General features: G+C 40.1%; 1 long non-coding RNA gene across 1 annotated transcript; it reads right to left on the minus strand.

Moving 5' to 3' along the window:
- Window positions 1–8,163: 8,163 nt before the first annotated feature.
- On the minus strand, window positions 8,164–15,881 carry LOC136291815 (uncharacterized). Its single transcript, XR_010721748.1, has 3 exons — window positions 15,818–15,881; window positions 12,587–12,722; window positions 8,164–8,547 (listed from the first exon to the last, which is right to left on the minus strand). It is a non-coding gene; the product is annotated as an uncharacterized lncRNA (long non-coding RNA).
- Window positions 15,882–22,508: the final 6,627 nt, after the last annotated feature.

Genomic DNA, 22,508 nt, shown 5'->3' on the forward strand with positions numbered 1-22,508 from the left:
TGTTGCATGCTCCTTTGCATGTTTCATTGCTCAGCATTATCATTCATTAATGTTTCAGCTGCCTTCTTTTGTCTGCTGCCCTTCTCCTGTTAACATCAAGTTTCTTTGCTAGTCAAATAAGTTATCACACTCTTTTTATAAAGCCTTGGTTACAGCTTTAAAAAAATAAAAGCAAGAGGATACAAAATCTTCAAATGGCTTATTAGAATTCAGTATGACTGGCAAGTGTCATTTAAAAAAGAGATACTGCACCTTTAATAAATTTAATCCACGTCTGATTACAGAGGAAGAAAGCTCTTTTTTAATCTTACAGGGCTGGAATATTGCAATAACTGTTCCATCTGATTTTAAAAATAAGATTTGCTAAAGGTCAACGTATCTCCTGGCCACATATGCAGCAACATTGAAATTTCCTTGGCCAGGGAATAAAAAGATTCTATCATTAAAAATAAAAGCACAAGGACATCTTGCAAGCCCATAGGGTTTTTAGAAAGAGAAGGAGACATTTCGTTATCAACTAGCAATCATAAGATTTTTAAGCAATATCTCTAATCTGCTTCTCTTCCCCCCACCCCCGCTCCCCACAACCCCCCTTTCCTTTTCACATCAAGGTCTTTTTATCTTCCAATTTTGCATCTAAAGATGAGGTGAATGCCATTAGCTCAATTCAACCTCAAGTGTAGTCAGATGTGCCTGTGATTTCTGAAAAGCACTGTCTAAGGTCACATTAAAATGTATAAGAGCTTTTCTATTCCTGAGAAGGGGGCTTATTACCCATCCATGGTGTAAGGGAGTAATGTCAGTGGCCATAGACTAGGGTGAAAACAAAAGAGATACCAGGGTTTCAGCCTTTTGTCAGAGAACCTCTCTGCCTCCCTTTTATTCCTGTCTGAAGCCCTACAGATAGCACCACAGACTGTAAACTTGGGCAGCTGGGGGAGAGAAAAACAAGTTAAACAGGCTCAGACTCTCCTCCCCTGAACCCTCATCTTTAAAAGCTTAACTCTTTCTGCAAGAACAAAACCTGCAAGCAGCACTCCCCACACACTGAGGGGTTTTGCTCTGCTCACTTCCCAGATGGGATCATCACCACCGTGGGGGCCACCACAGCCCCAAGCCTGCCAGAGACAGTGGCACACACTTTGCTTTGAGCGCACCAGTGTTCTCAGAAAGGAAACCTGGTAAAAGTTCCTTGGGATTAGAGTCAGGACAAGATCAGAGCTGCCAGATTTGGCAGCAACTTGGAGTGTCTTTTTTTTTTTTTTCCTTTAATTTAAATAGGGCTGCCAAGAAAAGTTAATGAGTGTTTACCTGGGCATGATGTCCGTATTTTCCTGCAATTGAATTAAGGAGCTGTCACTCAGGGATAATGCGAATCATCAGTAAAAAATAATACTGTACCAACAGTTCCTGTTTTCCTTCTTTCTTTAGGAAAAAAAAAAATCAGTCAAAAGAAAAATTCAGTCGCAGAGGCTTTTCAAAACCAGATATTCGTGGCCTGTTTTAACACACTTTACAAATGTAATTGTAAATTTTAGACTCAGTTCCCATCTCAGACCTTTCTGTGTGATGTTATAGCTCCAAGTACCTTGTAGATATCCCTTCAGGGCCATGTGCATGGCTGACTTGCAGCAGTCTGATGTCTTTAAGAGACTTCAAGCATGCTCTTTCTACTGTACAACTCTGCACTGAACTCCCATGACCTGGTACAGAAGATACATTCTCCTGGTGATCTACTGCTGAAGCTGCAGGTAGGCCTTTTCTGGAAAAACAAGGGATTATTTCCACAACTTCAACTGCCTTTTGCCCTAAGGAATGGGCAAGCTAAAAGCATGAGACAGGTTTTTTCTTCCTTTTTTTTTTCCCTCCCCCAACAGCAGATCTGATTCATCTCCTCTCCAAAGCACATTAAACACAATCTAATTTATAAAGGGTGGGCCAAATGTATTCAGGGCAAAATACTTCTGAATGCTACACTAGGAGTTAATCTGACCCATAATTTTCCACCTTGGTAAATTTTCCCATCTTGCAACAGTGATGCCAGTTAAGTGACTCACTGTGATGAGATAATGTAGTGACTTAATTACCATTGTGAACAATGAAGTTACCGTGCCATTTGTGCACCTTAAAATGGCTCACAAGCTAGTAAAGGTAATTCCTGGCTTTACTGTGTACCATGGAACTTATTAGAGGGAGTAATAGATTGAAATATCTCCTTCCTTGTGAGTAGGGTTGAGGTCTTCTGCAATATTTTTTCATGGGACTATATATTTTCAAACCTTGCCTCTGAACTCATTAGCTTTTCCCCATGCAAGCAACTCCCTGAGAAAAGGGGGCTAAGGCATGTTTGCAAACTCCAGGCAGCAACAGCAGATCTGTAATGTAGTCTGCACAATCATTGTGGCATGCAAAGAGAATCACTCGTGCAAAGGAGGCTTTGACGTCTCTGAGATGTGTTTTGTCTCATAGACAACATTAGCTTGAGTGAAAATCACTCTGTTTCTATGTGCTGACAGTGCAGTTTACATGCACAGGTGATCCCAGTATAGGTTTCATCTATTTCAACTACACATAGCAACGAATATTCAGCATCCCAGGCTTTTAGCCCAGGTAAGCCAAAACCTCTCCTCAAGTTGCCCTGCTCAAGATGGTATCCACCTCTATGCACTGTAGAGACAAAACAAGCTCTTCTAATCCTTGCGGAGAGATGTAGAGTGCTTTGTTCTTTCTTGAGAAAAATTGCCATCAGTTGGACAACAACCATTTATGGCCTCATGTGGCAATAGATTTAAAAATTTGAGCTCTTGGGTACATTACTGTGTTTACCCTATTTGTTCTTTGGTTGTGTCAGTGTTGTCACTTTCTGTGAAGCCCACAGAGCACAGGCAGCCTTTACCCTGGCCTCACCATGTCAAGCCAACACTTGACCTCAGTACAAAGCACACCTGGTGCCTCTCACAGGACTCAAAGCACTTCCTCTGCAGACTCCAGCCAGCCTGGGATCAGAAGGATGAGATAAATACATAACTTCAAATATAGTCAAAGTTTCAGTAGGTTACTTGGTTGGTTTCCACACCCCACATGCCAAATACATCCTCTAAATTACTTCCTTATTTGTCATTTATGTACTTTTGAATTTTAATGAATAGTTCTCTCGTTCTTTGCCAAACTCCTATATTCATAGAAAGCTGGCATTTCACAAATATCAAAGAGTGCTGCAAAGTGAACCAACCTCAGAGAAACTCAGGAATCATCATTCAAATTCCTTGTTAAAACAGGAAAACAGCTAAATGACATTTATCTGTTAAAATACAAATAATATTTCTGTTTATCCCTTCAGTGCTCCTGCATACCCTTAGAATGTCTCCCAAAGTTTTTGGGCTGCAATTTTGTTATGATGATTTGAGCTCAGGTTTCAAAATCTGCAGCAGTGTGAATCAGATTGCAATTTCAGTTTTCTGCTGTTCTTTTTAATAGGAAGGCTCATAAAGAAATTGACCCCTCTTTCTTTTTTGGCAGCCATTTGACAGTAGATCATCTTTCTTTTAGTAACCCACATCACTGTTTCCACAGTAATACCACAGTATTTCCACAGTAATACTGCAGAGCACAGACATATTGATAACTACAGCAATGTGAAATATTTATTTCATATTCATCTAGTTTCGTTGTATTTATTTATTCATTTAGAAGCAAGGGGTTTTTTTCTGATAAGCAATCTCTGACTTAAGGAACAGCTATAATTTTTGTTTAGGGAAGATGAAAGACCTCCTCAGAGATCAAGGAAAAGAAACAGGGAAAGAAACAAAGGTGAAATCAGCTCAGGTGATTTTTTTTTTTTTTTACAGAGCCTTCCAATACAAAGCATTGGCAAAGAAAAGCAAAGACAGGTATGAGACACTGATCACTGTATTTTCCTTCAGCACAGGAGAAAAGGTTTTAGAACCAAAAAGCATTTGAGTATCTTCTGCGGTGAGAGATGGCTGCTTTGTTTAGATGGTCTCCACTAAAACATAGGGTGACAAGGTACAAAATTGGCTTGTTATGAGGGCTTTAAAATACTCTGAAAGGAGAAGCTTTTACTTAATGCAAAGAATCAAGTGTGTGCTTTTAACACACAAAGACAGAAGTTGAGGATCTGAAATCGGAGATGAATAATAAGAGTACTAAAGTCATAAAGTAGCTCTATGTGAATGGAAATTCTGTATGGGAAACAAGCAAGAAGAACTAGAAGTATCACTAAATAATGGATATATGAGAGCAAGTGAAACCTTGCAAAAGGATTCTCACAACCAGAATATCAGTACAGACAGGTTCAATTTATAAAGAAGAGATGCAACAGGAAGAGACAGAGGAGGGATGGTTTTATATGTGAAAAACATCTCCAATGCCAGCAGATGACAATATGAAAATGGAGAATAGGATAGTGAAGTTTTTGGACAAAGACAAAAGGAATGAAAATCAAAGGGGAATCTACAGGAGGTAAACACTATAGATCACCAAGACTGGAGGAAAGGAAGAATAATAATTCTTGGACCAACTCTCAAGATACTTGTAACCACAGGATACCCTCCCCACTGGAGAGTATAATTTCCCAGATATTTACTGTGCAGCTAGAGCGAGATACAGGTTACATCAAAGAGATTTTTGAATAGTGTGGGAGACAGCTTCATAATCCTGACAGGAGAGATTCCAACTGGTAGAAAAGTCAACCTGGAAGTAATTCTTCCTCAGAGGCTTGAATTAATCATGTAGAGGAGACCAGTAAAGAAACTCAGAATGAGTTAACTACCACTTTCTTGCCCTGAGAGGAAGAGATTCATGGCAAAAATATACATTTTAAAAAGCCATATTCTGAGTTGAAATTTAATTTAAATCCAATTCTCCTGCCTTCAAATCAGTGACAAGGCAACCATTGATTTTGTTCTTTAATGCTGGCTTCATCTTTGTCTAGAAGCAAATTCACATTAAGATGAGAATTCGCAGCACACCAGTAATTCTGCATGAAGGGCAAGGATTCACCTATGAGAGGTTATAGAGACACTGTCTGAGACACCAAACCCAAGTGCCAAATCTTACCACCTAGTCAAGAGAGAGACATCTCCCCAGGGTGTTCCAACCCACCTAAGATCTGACTGCCCTCTGGATACAAGTAGGATTCTATGTGAAACACCTTAGGGCACCTCCAGTTAGGAAGAATTAATCCCAAACTGGATCCTCACACGGATGCTGTTATGCTTCCACTAAGAATATTTTTGTGAAGCAGTTAACTCTGACGGTATCCATATGGAGACCGGATAGGAAATAGTTTCAGTGTTGCATACTGTAGCCTACTTTTCCTATCTAAAGAAGACTGACGGATATATTAAAATTCATCTGTGAGAAAGCAAGCTGTGAAATCTCAAAGTACATAGGAAGTGATTGTTTTTAGGGTGTACATGAAATTCTCACCCATTGTTTAACCATCAAATGGTGGTCTGGGGTATTTTTTCCCACTTTTGCTTTTGAAGGTAGAAATGCTTTCAGGTAGGAGGGCTGAGGCAGCACACTGGCTTCTCTTTTGACATCTTTCCATCTCTTTTTCTGAGGCAGATTACTTCTCTGTCTTTTTCCCAGTAGATTCATGTATACATTTCCCCCCCACTTAAATTAATCTTTAGTCAATGAGAATGAAAAATTGCAGTGTACACCCTATTCCAGAGATTATTTTTATGCCATGTGTATCATTGATAATTTTTTATTTCCACTAGGTTTGTCTTACCTGGGATTTCACATGCCTTTTTTACAACCACATCATTGCCAATGGCTCAGGCACATCTCTGTGTATTAGATTGCAATGGTTGAGGTGCAGGCATTTGTCTTCTGTTTAAATGAGTCTCCTTTTTTCTTGCAGAAATTCTTGTTACTGTTTCCTAAGGGAAGTACTTTGCACTTTGTACTACTAAATTTAAACAAATTTCTAGAAGTAATATTCTCCAGATCATTTGTATTTCTCCTTCTCCCAGCTTTTGGAAGCACAGAGCCAGTTATACAGTGATGATGGAAACGCTCATGGTTTCTTGTAGCATGAAATCTAGGGCGAGCAGCAAAGCCTAGAACACAGAGAAAAATCTTCAGACTGTGTAAATCAGCAAAGCTCCTTTGATTCAGTTTTCACAAGGATGTGGCTCTAAATCTCTAGCATGTGTTCAAAAAATGTAGTCCAGTTAATGTGGAAGAAAATCCAAGTGCTATTGTTCTTTTGAAGACTGAAGATTATTATTCATGAAATGCACTGGGACAACAGAAATCTCATAAAGGAAAAACAAACTGAGAAAAAAACCAAATATGTAACATTTAAAATTAACTTGAAGATTTTTATCTTAGTATGGAAAATAATTTTTCTACCATAGATTTGAGATGTTAATAAGTTTTCCCTTATGCAGACTAACTTGAAAAGAATACAAATGTCATAATCTGGATTAAAATCGTTCCTACTCTATTTGAGATATACATCTCATAATCAAGAATATCCAGGTCCCCCTTTCACAGGCACTGCTATATTCCCCAGGGGTTTTCCATGCTGAAGTTTACTTATGCAGGAAGAAAATTTAGACAGAGTGAGACTTAGAGCACTAACATGCAGGGCTGGAATTTATATACATGTGAAAAAATGGATGAACTAATTTTAAAACTATGTTTTCTAGATGCACACTGTCTCTTAAGGGCTGTCTGTTGCCTCTCCTGGGTTCTCAGAGCTCTCTGTGAGTTGCAGCCCCTTACTGGATGATCACCAAGGCAGCTTGTGATAAGTATCACACACAGTGCAGGAAGCAGTTCTGAGTTTCTGAAGGCAAGGTAAATAGGCTTCCATTAATTGTAAAGAGCACTCTTTAATTACTTTTCTAGCCTGGACTAGCCTATTCTAATATATATCATAATTCAGAATACAGTAACTAATGTCTACAGAATTTTCATTACAAAGGGTGAAGAGCTAACTTTTTGGGAGCCAAGGGTAGTTATGCCATTGGTTTTAACAAGGTCAAGAATTCACCAGAGATAGATAAAGTTATCCCTCACTAGCCCTCTGTGCTTGTGTGAGCAAGAACATGTTACTTCTCCAGACTCCTGTGGTCTCTCCCACGGCTTCTTTTTATATTCAAGCCCATTAGCACAGGGACTGTCTCCCCAGTTTGTTTGACTGGACTAAGAGGGTGGGAAGAGCACCACACAAAAGGTCTCAAAGTAGTTAAAAAAGGCTATTTAAAATACAGAATAAATGTAAGCAAGTTTTTTGAGCACTGGACACATAATAACATAAAACTCACCCTGGATGAGACAGCAATCTGCTCAGAGTGTGCCCAGTGAGGGATGTTTGGGGAAGCAGCAGACATGCTGCTCCAGGCTGGGCCTTGTCTCCAGTTTACCTGCCTCAATCAGTTCTAAAGATCCCATGAAGCAGAGTTTATTTCTGAAACATATGGTTTAGCAACCACCAGCAGAATTTCATGAATATATCTAATTCCTTTTTTTAACTCATTTTTGCTTTTCACTTCCACTATATCCTATTCTCCATTTTGATTATGTATGGGGAAAAAAAGGAAGGCTTTGTTGTTTTAAACCTAGCAATTTCACTGAATTGTGAAAATAAGAGACTAATCCTTCCCTAATGATATTCTCTGCAATATTAATTATATACCCTCAGAAGTTTCTTTCCAAGCTAAAAAGTCCAGTTCTTTCCAGTCGACAGTGTATGGAAGGTATTCCTGCATCTGGTAAAACACACCACATTTCTCCATAACTGCATTCAGTATTTAAGAAACAGATATGCCACGAACATGCATAAGAACATAACAATGCTTATTTTTCCCACAATTCTTTACCTAAATATTCCTAAGCTTCCCTTTGCCTTTCTTAAACTAACTCTTCTGAACAGATCTCTGAAATTATTGAAACATCTCTGCGCAGCTATACAATCTTGTCCATAGATACATATAGACATAAACAGACAAGGATTTTAGGGAGAATTTCTCCCTGTCTGTAACTATTTTGCAGTTACCACCATTGAATTTCATTTGCCATCTAAAAACAGAGTTCCTCTGGATCACGGGATACTTTGGTCAAAGCTACTAAATGAGTACTATCAGAAGACAATTTTGGTAGATAAAACTCTTCATTTTTTTTTTTTTTAATAATTGATCCTATTTTATCCTACTTAACTCCAAATTATTCAAGAGTCTGACTATGTTGCACAGTCTCACTGCAGCTCCCACTGAAAATGGGAAGCAATATTGATGGCACAGTAGATCATACTGATGCAATCTTATAGGAGCAGACAGCATACAAGAAGACACAGTTGATGCTCCATGTGGCAATTACAGAATTTAGCTGTAGCACTTCGGTTGAATACTTGTACCATCTCCTAATTAAATGATTCCACTTCACAGGACTGCCATATAGTTCTCTGATTGAGCAAATAAAGGACTGTACAAACTTCCATCATCTTGGAAAAGTTTTTTTCCTTTTTTTTTTTCCTTTTGGTCTTTGATGATCCCTCTGCTCCTGCACCTATCAAAAGGTAGGAAATAGAAGAATGAAAAACAATTCTGAATAAATAAAATAAAATGTTATGGAACTCAATATCCCTGGGGCACAGATGTTTTAAAAAAAAAAAAACCCTCCATATATCCTTACTTAATTATAGGTTAAATTTCTCCTCATTCTGATTAAAGAATGCATGCATTCTTTTACAAAAATTAATATGTTCTATATAAATAATATCTAGGATAACAGAGAATATTCTTCAATCACTAAGCCAAGGAGGGAATAATTTAGTAAGTAATGGCAGGAGCCTGATGCCATCCCTCCACTGCACAGGCTATCAGCCAAAGAACACCACACAGCTGCAGTTTTACAGAAGGATTTTTGGAGTTCTGTGATGTTATTAAAAAAAAAAAAAAAACTGTTTTCCACTTTCCACTTTCAAGACAATGAAGGCTTTTCACACCCTTTATTGTATTTCTAAATACATAATCTAAACTAACATATAAAGACATTACTTTTTTACAAGTACAGATATAATAACAAGCACATAAAATATATGGTTATGCTTTTGTAGATATGAATAAGGATGTAGGTATTCTGTAAGTCCTACATAAAAACATAGGAAAATTATCCACTGTAATGTCAGGGACTAAAGGAGTTGTGCCCATGATCTTCTATTATTTAATAATTTCATATGAAACACATCAAATATACAGCTAGTGGAAAAGTATGAAGAGATAATAGTTAAATTATTTAGAAACTATCAACATAAATGACATCCCATAACTCTCTTAAAAAAAAAGGATGAGACAAATTAGTCTTGTCTAGAACATCTGTGAACTGTATGATAGGTGAATTGCCATAGCTTTTCCTATGCGCACACATCACACAGAGCTCAGAGCTTACTGGCAATTTTATTTGAAAACTAGCCTCATGTTCTAGATAGGATGCATCCATAACTGCAACTTTTAGTACATAGCCTGGGACTGGCTTTTACAGATTTTTTAATTTACCTTGTAAATCTGGACAAGTGCAAAATTTGGTTCTCTTCCTCTGTTTAGCAAAATAACACGTGGTTTACAAAATGCTTCCCCAGCAGGAGACCACTAAGCACCTGAGTACTGCGTGAAGTGTTACAAACCAAAGCCCATGGGAGCTGTTTCCTAGGAGTGGCAATGGTTAACACAACACATCAGGGCTTTATGTGTCAGCTGGGCTCTCTGTGCCAGCTCCAGCCACGGCCACGAGGGTGTTGGTGGGCTCGTCCACCCGCGTGCACCCGCACACAAAGCTCACTTCTTGTTGCAACATGCCATTTAGATATTTCCTTCCTTTCATACAGAGAGCATTACAGGGGATTAACCAGCTCTCCCTTTCTACCCGGCACACTGTGATTCTCCAAACTCGGAATTCGTGTAATTCTGAAATTCAGACTGGAGGAGGTTTTCCTCGTTCCATGCAGATCAAAGGCAAACAGGGGAAAAAAACAAAATTATGCCTCATATACAATGCAAGGGCCTCTTCATTTCTAAGTTATGCAGATGACCCCTCCGCAAAAATAACAATCTCTAGGAACTTGGAAGAAGAAACTGTAGTCCCAGTTGCTTTGACCTAAATAAAGTGTCTGTGTAATTATCTTCAACAGGGCTTGCCAAAACATCATTTTATACTGTTCAAATGCATATTCTAAGAGGGGATGGAAATTTGAGGGACAGGATGGCAAGCAAAGTACATTTTATTTCTCTGAACAATTAGAAAGATTATAATAATACAGCAAATACTGTGCATCCTGCCACTATGTGCCATCTTCCATCCCAAAGGATCTCAAAGGGACTTGTCACTAATTCCATTTTTCTCGTTCCAAAAAATAACATGTCAACCTTTAACTATTTTGTTCCATGCAGTACAATACATACTTAAATTTTCTACTACCCTTGTTTTTTTCTTGTGAAACTGCCAGGGTGGATTTGTTTGAGATTCTTTTTTCCAGTGTCTTGGGGTTCCATCCACTGTCATAAACAGGCACCTTTGCCTAAGTACAAGCCAAATTTTTCTCATGAATCATACCTGCCTCCTTCATTGCAGGAATTTTGCAAACCTTTTGCTCAAATATTGGAGATGATTGGGCAATTTAAGTTATGCAATAAGAAAAGTGATAAAATCTTATTTTGAAAGGATTTGCATGGAAGTAAAATCTCAGTTCAGTTAGTGAGAACAGAAATTTTAAAAGGAAATTAAAAGTGAGAATTTTCTTTCCTTGGTCAATACTTTTTCCAAAAAAATTAAACTTTTGAACAAAATGTCTATTAAACAAATCAAAAAACTGTTTTAAATTGATAAGCCATTACACAGGAAAATATGATTTACAGAATGATGTAAGAGTTCAATAGCATAACATCTTTTTCACGATAGAAGTACAGATTGATTTGTGAGAGACACACCCCAACAGCTGCCCGAAAGAGAAGATATGTCAAAAAAATAGGAGACATTTATTCACCATTTGAAAATGTTCTGCAGTTAATAAAAGCTGAAGTTCAATTTCCTCAAAATTTAGAAAAACTAAAAAAGGGAATAAACATCTCAGACTTTCTCCTCATTATCTTAAGCTGACATTTCCTTAACCTGACAAGTTAAATTCAAGAGTCTTTAGGACATGACTGTTTGTAACTTTGAGAGGGATTTTTATAGAGAGAAAATTATTCCCTGACTTGGAGTCTGGCCAGGGCACTGCAGAGAGAAGCATCTTGAGAAAAAGTGATCTGGTCAAAACAAGGGATACACTCATGCTAAACTGTTTATATAAAACTCTCCTCCTGGCACCAAGACAAGCTGTCAGACACTACCACAGTGACCATCACAAACAAAGCAGTAAAGCATTTCATCACGAATGTTGTCCCACAGTGTGCAATTTCAGACAATAGACACCAGTTTGTTAGCAACGAGTTTGAGCAATTTACCAGGAAATGTGAAAGCTGGTCAAGTAGAGAAAGGAAAATATTTCCAACCTATTACAGAAAAGTTAAACAAGGAACAAAACAGAGGATCTCTCACAAACATGATCATACTAGGCTGATACACAGATGCATGCCAACAGTCCCTGTGTTGTTAGAGCTTTATTAGGGCCAACAATGAAAGGATAGGTAAGACAAAAATTGAGACTTCCTGATTCCAAAGCATACAATAGGTGATGAACCAGAAACATCTCAAAGCTACCATCAGGGGCCTCTGTTGGGACCAAATGCAACCTCATGAGAAATAATATATTTCTGAGGAAGATCCGTGTGTTGAACAGATAAAGCTTCAATCATGTCACACAGCAGTGGCTGGGTATATTATTCACAAAAATCACAGATACACACTTACTACAAACTCAGGACATTAACATGAAGGTGGTACTGAGACTCAATCTGCAGGATGTGGGAAGGAGCATAGTAGAAAAACATCCAGTAAACATCAGAACAGACTTTCAAAACACCCTGCTAACAGAAGAACCAAGTACAAGCCAGCTTCTTATCATCACAAGAATAAATTGCATTGGCACCAACATCAAGATGCCTGCAAGGTAAACACAAGGCTTTGTACAATACTGGCATGAGAAAGTAACTCTCTTAAACCCAGAAGAAAACACATTAATTCTCCAAGAAAACTGGAAGCTCACAAAAGCTATCAAAGAAAGAACTTGGTGTGAAACAGTGTTAAGTTATATAATTGAGGAGAATTTTAAGTGTATAAGAAAGTTCTGCTAACCACATTTAATGTTGCTAATTTAAGTACAGTGAGAATCACATTAGGAAAAGTGGCTTCCCAAGAAGGGATATTGTGTTTTGATAGGCTGCTTATGTTATAGGTTTATGTATCTTTTATTTTTATATGTGTGTGTGTGTGTGTGTGCATATATATATATATATATATAATATCTTTAAAATCGCTTCTTTCAAGAAGTGATAGAGGACACTAACTATGTCTAGGAAGGACTAAAACTGAACTATGCACCACTTTGCCTCTTCTCTCTTTTTGAGCTTGAACATCAAACACCAAGGACATCAGTTCACTTTTAGCTCACCTTTTTAAGTTTATCAGATAACACCTAACACACCCTTTCAGGGAAGTATAACTTCTAGTTGCTGTCTCTTCTCCTTTCTTCCCAAGAGTGCAGTAAAGATGAAGCTGCTAATGTCCTTCAAATGAAATGACAACAGCTGTAAAAGAGAAGACATTGTCTAAGCTTCTGAAGATGTGCTACTTGTCACCTTCTGTGTTACCTGTTAGTGCTGTGCAAGCTTATTGCTTCATTTCTCTTAAACCGGACTTCACATTTGTCTCCAGCAGATCCTTTGGCTTCAGTGGGCCTTTGTTTTGTTGTTTGTTGGGTTTTTATCTGCAGGAATGATCCATGCTGTTTTTCCCATAGCACTTTTGTACACCGTGACCCAAAATTTAACACTTGATTTCTTATTTTCTACATCACAAAATGCCAGTATTTTGAAATAACTTTTCCTTTGAGACCAGCTTCCACTGAGGATAGGAACAATCTCATAGCCTGTCTCTATGCTGTAATGTGGGCAGAAATGAATGATGTTCCAGTGTCCTCAGCCAACCACACAACACTCAACTACAGTTAACAAAGTATTAAATCTAAGTCCAGCTGATAATGAACCCAAATATGCTGACATCAAGAAGGCAGACAACTGTCCCACTGTTTGTGATGTTCCATTTTTTGCAGCTCAGCAGGATTATGTCCTCCTACGTGTCAAATGAGTGTGCAGCACACACGCCTTATCAATACACCCACCTGCAAAAGGAAGCCAAGCCATTGGATTCATTCCGTGTATCTACAGCCACTAAATATTTGCAGTGAGTGAAAACACATATTCAGACTACAGCTTTCCCCTTCTAAGAGTCATGTTTAAATAATTTTCAACTTCCTTTTTAATTATGTGCCTTGGAGCCTGCTTTCCAGATTGAATCTGTGCTCTAGGCAGGCTGGATCTGCACTAGAACAGCATGTCTCATTTCAGCAGGTATCTGGTGAGAGGTGGCACCCAGAAAGCTGCCTTCTGCAGAGAAGGATGAAATGCAAGAGAAATAGCTGAGGGGCTGAGGACCTCAGTACAAGCAAACAATGTGAGCAGATTTGGATATGTATGTTGTGCCTGCAGAGCAGTAAATTGCCACGGGTGAGGTAAGCCTCTCATTCTCAGCTCCAGTCAGCAAGGACAGCTTGGAATGGGAGGGTGACTAGAGCCAGCCCAGCCTTCTGAGGCCAGAATTTGCCCTGCCGGCTTAAATTCAGAACAACAGGTATGGAAGCCGCTGCAAATGTCCTGAAATTTTGGGCTGTCCTTTCAGAAAGATATAAATCATGTGAGAAGGACCAGCTGAGGAAGTGAAGAAGATGGAAAGACTCTGACAGACAATAAACTCATCAGGGCTTCTCATTACACAAATTCCCACTGAGTGAGAGACAACACTCAGGGGGACAAAGAAATCCATTGTTTTCCCCTGAATAACTCACAGACATCTCTTGTCCAGTGAACCTATCTTTCCTGTACAACTTGAAAAATCGCTTTTTATGAGTCCATGATCAGACCTTCCAAAAAGCATCACATTCAACTGTCTCTACAATATAACTATGGTTGAAGATTGAACCTAATAAGTCTGATGGTTGTGGGCAGAAAATTCCTAAATCCCTTTATCATTTCAATTCTCCATGTATAGTTTCCATGAGACTATTATTAAAGGATGGCTGTTGGTTGCCTGAAGTTTAATTTCCAGAAGTATTGTCACACTTTGGAAGTAAAGCTCCACTTCCAAAAAGCAACCAAGAAATTTGTTTTCCCCACTGAAAACTGCTCCTGATTTTGGGAAATATTGGAATTGTTTATTATTAAACCTTCTGTGTGAAAATTATCTTCCACAGGCAAGCAAACACAGCAGGTGCCAACAATATGCACCTACAGACTTCTAGTTACTCAGTGTGGGAGCAGAACTGAACAATTTCTTCCCTTGGTCACAATTATTTTTTCTCTCTCTGCTTCTCTATAGCTTCCTCTGTAAGAAAAGTGATATTTGCTATCATAGCTTCAGCCTCACTATGTAAGTTAAAAACATGTCTTGTCTCCATTACATGATTACAGGCAGACTTTCAACTCTGATAGTCTATGAGCTAAAGTTGAGGAACGTGTGCCAGCTGTTACAAAACAGTTTTCCTGGAAAATAGCCACCGGACCAGCAGTCAAACTAGGACATTCTACATACAAGGAAGAATAAAGTATTAAAAAAAAACAAAACAAAAAAAACTCCAGCAGTACAACATATGATTTTAATAAAATCAGGAATGCCATGAAATGTCCAGAAGAAAACATGTCTATACTAACCACTAAATTTCATGAACATTCACTGCTAGAAGAACACCATGGCACTGAAACACTCACCACAACATCTTCACTTTCTATTAAAATCTGCTGCAGAAATTCAGGTGTCTTTCTGTCCTGCTGCAGCTTAGATACTTGCTCATCTGAGTATCTGAGGACATCACAATATGGGATGTGTCTCACATCCATCACATGCTCTTTGTTCTCTCATCATCTCCCCATGGAGGAGCAGTTTGTTGCGCCAGGCCTCTTGTTTTCCTAGGGATTGTTGGGTTTTTTCTGGTTTTGTCTGCACATGTTTCTGCATACTGGATAAAGCAAGGTCACAAAGCATGTCTCACATTTGGAGTGGAAGACTGTGAGGCTTGTGATAGTCCTTAGCTTCTTAGGCTTTTGTTTTAACTGATGAAGAACTTCCCTAAGGCTTTGTTTTCCTCCCAGACAAGTTTTATCCAAATGGAAGACAGTTCTCTTGAGCTAGAGAAGCAAAACAACCACTGTCCACCACCAGAATGCCATTTATGTAGTTTTCTAGAAACTTCAGTAAATAAACCCCAGGTGTTCCCTAAAGAACTCAAGAGAGGAGTCGTGGCTTGGTCCCATTTCTGATTAGAAATTACGAAGTCTAATGATCCTCACACTATGAACCATGAAAACAAAAGGTACTGTAGATTTTATTTAACACCCAAACCAACTTCTGCAAAAAATGTTCACACTATTTAACTTCAGGAGAGAGCTCTGCTGACTAAGACCAAAAACCCATGTGCTTATAGGCTGGGGATTCAGAGCTAGGAGCCTACTCATCCTCCCAGATGTCCAGGCTCTTACACCAGTGTCCTCATGCCAGCATGAACACAAATCATACAAACACTAACCACAGACCTACACACAAAGAAGAACGAATTTAAGGACTTACTGACCTTGATATTATGTAAAATTCAGGAGAAGCAGTTGCAAGGTGTGACAACACTGCATGGCCATGATTGCTGGCATTGATCATGAGAGGAAGGAGGATGTTAAGTCAGCTTGTCCAGGATGTAGTGAGAGTGTTGGCAGCTGGGAGGGATAGTCTTGGGCAGTCAGGGAAATTGCAGGTGGATTAAACATTTTGGAAGTTATCTCAGTTGCAGAAGATTGAACAGCTGAGAGGACAAGGGGTCTATGAATACTCTCATCATGGTTGGGAGAGGCTTCTCTTAGACTGTCTCTGGATGACTCTGTGAATTTTGATGGGAAAGTAAAGTCATTCTGACATGCCGAACTGACAGTGCAGAAGCCAAGGCACACAGGAGGGCATTGCTCTTGTTTAGGTTTGGCATTTCATTATTGCAAATAGCCCAAAGGAACTGCTGTACCTGGTGGCTGAGGTTCACAGTGTGCAATTGAAAAATAAGTCAAAGAAAATGAAGAGTGTGTGTGTGTGTGTGTGTGTGTGTGTAAATACACATACTAGTTATTCTGAAGATTCGAAACAAAGTTAATTGTTCTAGAAGCAAGAAAGCTCACATTTAAGCTTTACAATGTCAGACCATCAAGAATAGCAGGGAGAATCACATGTTTAGCACATTCATATCAAGGTTTTTAATGCTATCAGAGGGGAAGTTCTTTCAAGAAATATAAAGTATTCTGATTTGGCTTGAGCATAAGTATTCTCTTAGAAACACTAACCAATTAGGTAAAAATTCACAGAAGACTATTTTGCACAGACCTTTTGTCCTAGATACAAGTGAAACAAGAATAATTTCATTACGTACTCTACCCTATGTTCCCTAACCAGGGCTTAGTCCTAAATTGACCTTCATCCATGAAAGCACCCCTTTTTTTTCTTTTTTTTTCTTTTTTTTTGTACAGGCACGAGCATTTTACTGTACATTGCAAGCACCAGTCCAAGCCATCATATTCCTGTTGTGCTTCTAAACATGCCAAGGTGTGTTTGGACAGGGCAATAGGAGTTAATTGTAATTTTACCAGTTATATACTGCAAACAAAACACTGACAATAAAACATGAGACAGAAAATCAATATGGTTACAGACAAATTAATTATCAATGGTATATGGAGTTAAAAATAATGGAATGAGATCATCCACTTAGTTATTTTCAATGCTCTGAGCCTCTGTGGTCCTCTTTTGAGTTTAGAAATTTCTCCATAAGTCTGCAAAAACAGAATAATTGCCTGTTCAGACAAGCTCCTTTCTCTTTATGCTTCTGCATTGTAAACTCAAACACACTTCACCAGACTCAGTCATAGCCCTGTGCTCAGATCACATCGGTTCCTGGCTTGCTGGGTCTTCCCAGTGCTATCATGCCTTATTATCTCAAATGAAAATGAGTACTTCCAATTTCCAAATCTTTCCCCCTTTTCCCACTTCCTGCTCAGGTGTCCAGCAGTGAAATCTCCCTAACCATTCTGCTGACCCTCACCTCCTGCAAAGCCCCGCTCTTTCTCATTGCCTTCCCGTCATTTCCCTGGCCTGGATTTCATTCCCATGCATTTCTTGTTCTCTCCTTGCTTCTTTTGGCATATCCTCTATTTTGCATCCTCCACATCACCCGGGCTTTCTGAAGTTCTTCAAACTCGTTTGAAAGGCTTCCATATCTCCATCCCACCTGCAGCTCCCACAATCTCCTCTGCTACATGCCTTTAGGTCAGGTTTCCAACTTGAATGGTAGAGTTACAGATTATCCCTTTTCCCAAGACAAAAGCAGATGTCTTTGGGCCAAATCCGAATCTGATATGCATCAGCTTGGCTCTCCTGATTTCAGGGGAAGGCTGCGGGCTCCCAGCAGCTGAGCAGCTCACAGGCAGCTTTGCCCAAGGGGATGACTGCACCACATCACACTAAGCTCTCATTACCCCAGTAATGGCTATGGCTAGTTCTGCCCAAAGGCCAAAGACAGGAGCTAGTATATTATGTTTTTATAGTTGTAGGTCATTCACAACTCTGTCAGACACATAATAATCACAACAGACTTTGTTTGGCTGTTTTCAAAAACTTGGAATTGCTTGCGGGAAAAGGGTAAAAAGCAACAAAAGGACTTAATTAAAGCGTATTCACTGAGGTCACCGAGTTATGACACATACATTTGGTTAAAAAATACATTTTTGTTCATTGTCACAAAAACTGACAATTCCGATTTACAAGGCCAGTTTCTGTCTGCTGGCTCCGTTGTTCAGTTTGAAGTCTCCCTCAGTGGAGCACCTAACAGCAGTGGCCTCCTGCAACCAACATTTACGCAGGACAAAGTGTGATTTTCCAGGTTCTCCTCCCTCCTGGATTACCAAACTTTAATTAACAGGACTCAGAGGTCAGTTACTCAGACTTTCCACATTAAGAGATCCTTTCATCAACAGATTATGGCTCTGATCGTGCCACGGGCGCAGCCCTGGGACAGCAGCGGGTGATGACAGCGAGTCATCCCAGGAGTAGCCCTGGGAGGCTGAGCTGCTCGGAGACAGCTCCGGCAGCACAGAGGCCCCGCTCCTGCCCCTTCGTCGGGGCAGAAAGCTCTGTCTACCACCAGCAGCTGCCGGCAGCCCTCCCCGTGGCAGCCCCATTAGGCTCCGAGGCGCTGCCCGTGGGAGCGGGGAGCAGCCGAGCGCTCCACCCGCACACCTGGGCACGGGCGGTTCGCAACATCCGCACTCCTCTGCACGGACACACAGACCTGCCCCGACAGGTTCCTCTCCCCAGCTGCGAAATGACTGAAATATTCTCAGATGATAGGTCTCTGAGCAAGATGAATGAGTTAAGAGCCAGGGCCAAACCCTCAGCTGTGGAGACTTGGAGCCACGCTGATTTAATGCAATATTGAGATTTGGGGTTTTGTTTGGTTTTGGGAAGTTTTCCCCCCTATATTTCCCCATAAAACAAAGCTGTTGTCTTCTGGCAGCAAACGTTGACTAGAGACTATTCTCTTGCTTCGGCCACCCTTTTTTTTTTTTCCATTCCCTTTTTTTTACACATTTAAACCTGATAGATTTTGAATTTTTTTAAAAAAATCGTTCCTTACATAACTTTCTGTGTGCCACCCTGACTAATGAAAGCCAGCAAATCTCAAAGTAAAACCCGCATGAACAATGGTGCTACAAATGAAGAAAGAAGACACTTAGCAGAAAGTTGCCAAGAGAGGCTGTGAGATGCCAGATAAAAGCCAGGGATGTATCTGAGGAAACAAGGCAACTGCAAGAGATAAGAAGGCAGATATAGAGATTTAAGCTCAAGAAATAAAGCAGGTTTTTGTAAATCAAGACAAAGATATCAAGACAAAGATGAGAGAAAAAAAAACAGGAAGAACAATATGGAATTTATCAAGACAACACTGAACAAACAAAACAACACTTGAAAGTATGGTAGTAGAAAGAAAGCACAAGAGAGGGAAATAACATTTTATTGCAGTGCTGGGAAAAAGACAGAACTCTGTAAGTGACAGGGCACAAATCATTAAAAGAACTGAAGTATTCTACAGAGACTTGGAGTCCTGCGTTTATAGCAACTAGCCAAGAAAAGAGTTTTTGCCTTCAAAAAGCACCTCTGAATTCACAAATGAATGAAATGCGTGGCCTGACCAAAGCGTACAGTAGGTCAAGGCACTGGCAGGCAGTTGCCTTTGATAATCCATGCAACAGCCTGTCAGACAGCAGTGTGCTCTTTCTGATGTCTGTTTAGTGTCCTGTATAAAAAAGAGCTGTTGCTTCCCCTTGCAGGAGATACTTGTCTCTCTTACAAAGGATACCAAGGTAGTTGGCACAACTGATTCTCTGAGCAAAGATGCTGAGAGATGACTGGGCACAGAGATTTTTTTTTTTTTAATATTTTAATTTTTTTTTTAATAATATGGGCCACAGACATAGAGATATTTTGAGTGAACAAATACAGCATCACAGTTACAAACATACAGCTACAAACATACAGCATGACCCCCACTAGGAAGGCCACTGGAGACTGTTTCAGAAAATTTTAGCAAGCTGCCGTGAAGTGCATACACCAGCCTAAAACACCAGCCTTCCACATTTGATTTTCAGACCCTAAGTGTGACCATAGCAGCAATGTATGGATCAGAACAAAAGTCTGCACCTTTTTTCTCCAGCAGTGCCCAAATACAGGAGCACGTGATGCATCTAAGATCAAGACAGCACGTACAATATTTCTGTCGTATTCCAGTCCCCAGCCCTTTGTGCCTCAGCAACCTCCTAGGCCAAAGATGGCTTCTATGTATTCAGGAATCCTCAGGTTTCCTTTCTGCAAGCTTGCAAAACCTTCTCTTTAAGGCATGTAAACCTTTGTAAAGGGATGAATCAAGGAGTGCTTTGGCTTACCTGGACTTATGGTGAAAAATTACTTCTGACCTTCTCCAGCCATCATCACTTCATCCATCCTTATCAACAAACCTCAAATATCTTCTTCATGGTCTGCAGAGATTTTTTTCTTAATTGTTCTCTTTCCATATGTTGCATCTTCCCTGTAGACCTTCTCTGAACGAGAACCATGATGAACCACTTGAAAAAGCAGATAGCACCAATGGTGCTTGTACCTGATCTGACAACCAGTGGAAGGCAGTTTTGTACCCGTGTTAATGCGGGGGAGGGATGTTTTGTGACAGAGGGAAGCAAAATGGAAAATATTTCTTTCAGAAAAAGAAGGCAGGAAAGATTTGAGAGTACACTGAAATGAACTTATTTGGGCCTGACATAAGTGTAGAAATGCAATGCAGGTGTAATAGCACTTCTGTAATAGAAATGTTCTGTACAACGAGGAGATCAGAAGAGGTCCCCTCGACTCTTACTAAGCCACATCATGCTGAAGCAGCCCAGCAGAACAGGCAGAAGATGCCAGATCTCCGACCAACCCATCTTCCCAACTGTCTTATCACACCGGCCCAGGTTGCCACTGCACCAAAAGTCAAAGCCCCTTAGGGGATAGCAGCAAGATCTGCCTTCCTCTGAGCTGCTTGGGTAGCTTCATTCCCCTCTTACTCTATCTTGGTAAGAGGCGATTTCGCACTGCCCTTATCTTAACCTCCATTAAACCATCTTCAACCCCACAGTGCCCCTTAATTTTAGTGAGATCAACCATAGATTAAGACACTATTCAGTGCAGAAGTGACCCTACTCTCCACTTTCGCCTCTAAGAATCAAAGCCTGGGAAGTATTTCACAGGTATTTAACAGCTGGTACCTGTTACCACGCCTTCACAGATACTTAAGAGTCCAATCTATTTATACTATTCATTTATCCCAGCCTGAGCAGTCAAGTACTATCCTGCCTGGGGAGAGCACCAACAGTGGCAGAGCACTAATGGACAAACGCTTACAAAGAAAACCAAGACAAAACACTTGCAAATCCTTTAATCTTCTTCAACATCACCTACAACCCTCTGCCACCAGCTCCGGGATGATTGTTAACACAGTAGGTATGGGCTCCAGTTAGGCAATCTGCAAGGGATAAACACTCGGGCTGGATCTCGGAGTTTCTGCCGATTTTTACCACCTACAGATCTGGCCTGAGATCTGCTGTTTTCCCGCGACAAACGCGAGAAAGAATATGCCTTATGCATCCTGTTAGCATTCGAGCTAACATCGTGTTTAATATTAGAAGCCGGTATGCATGTGGTTGCTTAGGAATGAGAAACATCCTTTTGCTATGCCCTCCAATATGCACAGGGTTGCTGTGGGATGTTTTTGTGCATTCTACTTGAGCAGTTACCAGGGTCTAGAGTCCACGGGCACATGACATTGTAATCTTGGTCATGTTTTATTTATGGGAAGTAGCGCAGCAGATAGGGTGTGTTAACAAACAAAGATGATTGCTTCAGGGGCACTCTCTCGTCCTGAGGTAATTAAGACAAAGTAGTTTCACTGGTTGGGGGATTCATACTGCAGACAACCTTTCCCTTGCTAAAATGATCTGCAGTAACCAGGCCAAAAAGGCTAAATCAGAAGTAACGTGGGTAGTGTTTTATCTTTGGTTAAAGGTGCATCATTAAATGGCACTGACATAAATTATACTTCTTAAAAATCCATATAACATTAAAGGCTACTGAGAAGGAAATGTTCTCAGAGATGTGCAGATTTTCAGCTGGAGAAATATCCAAAGAATTACTGCTATAGCCCAGCATCCCTTTCACATCTTGAACTGAAAACAGTAACTGTCACCAAGGCCACCCTAACCACAAACCCTGAGAGATGCTGGCCTGACAAAACATGTAAACTCAGAGTCAGGCTCAGCTGTCAAAGAATCTCAGCATCACAAGGGAATTCTATTCCACCATCAAAGGTCACAACTCAGAGACCTATGGCTGCTCACATTTGTTGGTTATTTGCAAACTGTATGGCTGTGATCACAGCCCTACAGTTCTTGCTCCAGAGGAACGGACAGAAACACACACAAGACACAGCGCAGGTTTCACTGGGAAGTGAAAAGACCCTCCTCTTTGCCCATTGCCTCTTCTCCCTTCCTTTTTAGCCTGCCCCATATCTTCCACTGCAGCATGTCCAGTTAGAAAACTCCCCTCATCTCCGCCCTCTCCACAGCAGGTCAGCTTCTCCTGGTTAAGGGCAGGTGCCTTAGTTGGCCAAGGTCAGGCTGATCCCTGTGGTCCAATGCAGGCAC

This window comes from Chamaea fasciata, unplaced genomic scaffold (assembly GCF_029207755.1).
Source record: "Chamaea fasciata isolate MVZ Bird 193981 ecotype frontalis unplaced genomic scaffold, bChaFas1.0.hap1 SCAF_7, whole genome shotgun sequence".
Classification (NCBI taxonomy): Eukaryota; Metazoa; Chordata; class Aves; order Passeriformes; family Sylviidae; genus Chamaea; species Chamaea fasciata.